The sequence below is a fragment of the Dermacentor albipictus genome, chromosome 1, assembly GCF_038994185.2.
Source record: "Dermacentor albipictus isolate Rhodes 1998 colony chromosome 1, USDA_Dalb.pri_finalv2, whole genome shotgun sequence".
Lineage (NCBI taxonomy): Eukaryota > Metazoa > Arthropoda > Arachnida > Ixodida > Ixodidae > Dermacentor > Dermacentor albipictus.
This window is the reverse complement of record NC_091821.1, coordinates 324,319,643-324,324,637: the sequence shown is the minus strand read 5'-3', so window position 1 is coordinate 324,324,637 and position 4,995 is coordinate 324,319,643. Positions and strand designations below refer to the sequence as shown.

Here is a 4,995-nt window from a genome sequence, read left to right as displayed (position 1 = left end):
AGGCCGACAACTACGGAGATTAAAATAGCCACGAGATGTTGAATAAAGATAGAGCTGTATGTAAGCCTCATTCAAATAAATCAACATATCCCAAGATGTGCGCGCAAGCCACATGGTGCATTCTTTTTCGTTTTTCTTCTCTTAGCTGCCGGACGTTACGCAGTTCCATTCTCTGCTGTTATGCAACGCCTGAATCTAGCCGCCGCAGATTGGTATAGGGCGATGCGCTAGCTTTGCACAGGGGAACAAAACGTTCATGTAGAATGTTTCGAACCACGCTTACAGACGTGTGTATACGAATCATATATATATAGGGCTATAACGCTTCTCGGAGCTCTTCTGCTCATTGTCGTTCAAAATTTCGAATGTTTTTTTTTTCTTCTTTTTCGCCATTTCAAGAAGCTGCAGAAGGTTATTATGGCGGTGCCCATGCAGCGCTTGTGCACCAGATACTTATGCAGTGTGATGTTAACTTTGCTCACGCGGTTCTAAACCACGGAAGCCGCAACGCTGCGGGCTCCTCCCGAGCCTCCAACCAACGAAAGAAAAACATAACAGCAGCGACTTACTCGATCTCGGAGCCCCCCTTCCCTCCGGCGTTTCTCTACACATTCTTCGGCGTTTCTAATCATTAAACGTACGAGAAAAAGATTCACCGACGGTTACGATACTCCATAATGCGAAATTTGAGCGCGGCTCTATACGTGTTTTCATTTCGCGATATATTGGCTGGCGCGTAATGAGGATGGCGTAATGAGGAGGGAAGATAACCGATGGTCATTAAGGGTTACGGACTGGATTCCAAGGGAAGGGAAGCGTAGCAGGGGGCGGCAGAAAGTTAGGTGGGCGGATGAGATTAAGAAGTTTGCAGGGACGGCATGTCCCCAATTAGTACATGACCGGGGTTGTTGGAGAAATATGGGAGAGGCCTTTGCCCTGCAGTGGGCGTAACCAGGCTGATGATGATGATGATGATGATGATGATGGCTGGCGCGGACAATCTGTCTCGTGCGGCACGTTGCAAACGGAGCGGTGTGTGGCCCGACTCCCTCGCCAATCAAGAGATCGCGAAAAGCAGCGCGTGGGTGACGCGTGGTGTGATTTACGGTAGCTGCCGCACACACTCTTAAACAAAATTACACCCTTTGGGTCGTATCTTGCCACACAACCATTATCGTGATCTGTCTTGTCCGCATTTCCTTTCTTTAACGCTGCGAGCCCGGTACTTCCACGTCACGAGCGGCATGCGCGTTATCAGCATGACAGAGCATTCTCGACAGGAAAGTAGCGAGCGCAGCATTTTCAAGAAAAGAAACGCAAGCAAGACAGATGACGATTATTGGTGCGTGGCAAGGTACGACCCAAACGGTGTACAGAATGCACAGACCTCCACTCACACAACGGTTTGTTTCCATATACGGTATCGGTGGCGTCATCGGTGAACAGACGACGCGCGCTACTCTGGCGCCATCTCCTAGCCATCATCGCCGCAGAGCCCGTCTTGCGCGGCACTACGCTTTTCTTCTCGTGCTTTCGCCATACCCTCATCCTCCGCTTTCCGCCTCATGGTTCCGCTGCACCCTCCTCGCGCTCTTTTCGCTATCACCGCCTTTCATCCCCCGCTGCGCTCCACGTTTGCTCTTTCATCCTTCGCTGTGCTAGTTCACTCGGTTACGAGAATTACGACGCTCGCCGCAGGAACGGGCAGAGCTACGCCCTAAAATAGTTTCTCGATCAGGCCTCCTGCTGCGCAAGAACGGCATGCCGCTAAAAGAAAACGGCGCCGAATTCAGCACCTTCTAGGAGACGCCACGAGTGGACATATTCCTTCCCCTCTCTCTCTCTCTCTCTCTCTCTCTCATATGTAGATGCCAGACACACTGAGAACCCTCGACAATTCCACGAAGAAAATTGCTAGAGACAGGTATAGCAATTGCAAAGAGCGGTGACGACAAGGTCAACGCGTAAGTAAGCGAGAAAGAACGAAACCCGAATTATAAATGAATCACCGCACGAATGCGACCCGTAAGCAACATTGTAAGCACTGCTTGCGGGGTGCACGGCCTAATTGGATGAGGCGTGCGTCGCGCCTCGATGCATGGGCCTGAAAGAAGCCTTCATGACGCGGCTTTCTTCCCAGGCTGCATTGTGGGTGCTTGTGCGTGTTTGCGGGGAGGCGGTGGTGAATCGGGTGTTCGGGCGAGCGCTGTCTTGTTTTGCAGCGCGGAGCGGCAACGGAGGGCAACCAACCCTTTCACAACGTGGCGTCCACTCGACCCCCGCCGAGCCGCTTACCGTAGTTGCTGCCGCTGCTGCTCCTCCCCGGTCGATATACGGGAACGGCGACGGGAAGATATGATCGAAGGCCGCGCAGAAAAGCGCATGCACGCAAACACAAAAGGCAAAAGGGTTAGCAAATGTCAATCGCCCTCTACGCGTCAAGAGGCCTGGCTGGCCTCTTCAACTGAGAGATGCCGGCGGAATATAATGCTCTCAATAGCCTCGGCATCGTGGGGTGCGGAGAGATGATAAAACAAAGATTGGGGCGGCGGGGTTTGGCGAAATTATATATATACACACGTGGAGGTGCGTGAGTTAAAAAAGAAAAGCTGTTCCACGGCCGGCCCAGATGGCGTCCTCACAATTTGCCACCAGCGGGAGGCTGCGTGATATACGCGTATGTGTGACGTCATCCACTCGGAATTCTCCTTACTCCAGACACGGGACGCGTAATCAATCAACGCCGCCGTGTAGGTTGGTGGCCGTGTAAAGGAAAGAGGAATAACCGAAAAAGGCGCGCCTAGGTGAAGCAAATAAACTGCGGTACTGAATGTCCGTCAGACAGTACACATGCAGTAGTGTGCTAAAGTACCAAACCCTATTCAGCGCACACATGCCTCAATATTTGCACTTTGAATCTGCCAGTATAATTGCTGCGTGGGATATGGGAAAAGGCTGTTGCTCACACTCGCTCGCTGCCCCGCTCACGTAATTGACCAGCTCGGTTTCTCTTTTCTATCGAAAGTGCGCACTGCGTATTGCAACGTCATTGATCCTATACGTCATGCTTTCTTGAGCAAGTGCAGTCAGCATGTCTTTTCAGCCCAATATTTTGCTTTGGTGGGCACGCTGCTGCTGTTCACTTACCATCTGCAGCCGTACATTGTACTCGCTTGTAAAAAAAGTAATATACAAATTCTAAATGCGGGTAATGCCTCAATCAGGCTCAGCGATGTAATCACCTTGTAATTGAACATACATGTAGCCGGTGCCAGTTAAGTGAGCTTCAGCTCAGCGGTCGCAAAGATGCCAGTGGATACCTGACGCATACGATACGGTGCACCCTGAACTGTATGCAGTAAAGAGGTGCTGGACTTCCAACTATTGGCGAACTTCGCAACGGGTGTTTCTTCCTGGACGAGACAGAGGTCAGTGAGGACGAGTTCAATTGAAAGGCGTGGCTCGTGCTTTCTCGAAAGCATCGGGAGTGAGCCACAGTAAACGGCTTCGTGCTTTTCCAATCGCATGACCCAGAAGCCAGGACAGGACAAACATGCTTCCCTGGAGAGATAAAGCGACGGACATAACGCTGTCGCATATAGGGATTCCTTTCCGCGGCTTTGTTTACACGGAGAACAGACAAGGCGGCAGTTCTTTCTATCTCTTTTTATGTTAGTATCCTGTATATGAATGTCGTTTTCCTCTCACCCACCACAGCTTATCCCAGGAAAGGAAGCGGGGAAAGAATGCTGCGCAAGCCCCCCCCCCCCCCCCCAAAAAAAAAAGCCTTTCATTTCACATTCATTTAGCTCGCCAGACATGACCCACCCGTCAATGCTTGGAAAAGACTAGAACGCACGAGAGAGAGAGAGAGAGAGAGAGAGAGAGAGAGATATGAAAACTAGTTTCGTGAGATTTTACATTCTGCTTTGTTCTATATCAAGTATGGCGCTTCCAGTGGCAATGGCCAGCGAGGAGCCCCGCAACAACGGAGGGCGGCACAAATGCTGAGATGGAGAGAGTGCCAGAGCGTATTTTGTTGAACCGGTGCTTGGCGAACTGCTCAGTTCTTCGCACACTTTAGGGCGGGGTGGAAAGAGAGAGAGAGTCCAAGGCCGAGTCTCGGTGCAGCCACTTTCCGCGAAGAATCAACGAACCGCGCTCGCGGATTCCGCATCACGACGGGACGTGAAACACGGCCGGAAATGTTTAGCCCGAATACAGCGTACCGCGCATCGGTTTCGTACATCCGATGTGCGCGCGAAGAATGCGGCCGTTGTACCCTGCAGCAACGGGGCTATCATAACGCGGAGATGACGTCATCGAAGGATACAAGCCGGCGGATGAGGAGGGCCGTGCGCGCGCTATGAACAGCGGGAGCCGCGCAGGTCTGCCAACTCGCACGTGGTAAATCGTAGTTGGAACACCCTCTACCGCATCGCGAAACTTTCGCGGCGACGGACACATCGACACGTTCGCCGCGCCGATCGCGCGAACGCACCACGGCGACGACCGAAGTAGAGGCGTCGGTGCGTGGAAGTCTCGTAACAGGAAAAAGGAGGGGGAGAGAGAGGCTGCATAGGAAAGCAGAGAGGTTACCCAAAGATAATTGCGGTTGGCTACCCTTCACGGGGGGAAGGAGCAGGGGGTCGAGAAAGATTGGATGTGTGAGATAGATAGATAGATAGATAGATAGATAGATAGATAGATAGATAGATAGATAGATAGATAGATAGATAGATAGATAGATAGATAGATAGATAGATAGATAGATAGATAGCAAAGAGAGAGAGAGAGACAAGCATAAACAAACCGGGTGCACTAGAGAGCGGTATGGGGCGGCGTTCTTAAGTCTATCGTGAAGGCCCGTACACCGCAGGAACCCTAGTAACGCGAGGGCGGCCTTCAGCGCGGATGTTCTTTGGGAGTACTGATCTAAAGCGTTTAGTTGTGATAGTGGCCGCCAATTGGTCCAGCACTCTGCAGATCACTTGT

The 4,995-nt window shown here is 51.6% G+C and overlaps 1 protein-coding gene across 12 annotated transcripts in view; it reads right to left on the bottom strand.

The window, feature by feature from the left end:
- Positions 1-4,995, bottom strand: part of Ndae1 (Na[+]-driven anion exchanger 1) — a 248,863-nt gene that overhangs the window by 93,794 nt on the left and 150,074 nt on the right. The gene's annotated exons all lie outside the window — the stretch shown is intronic.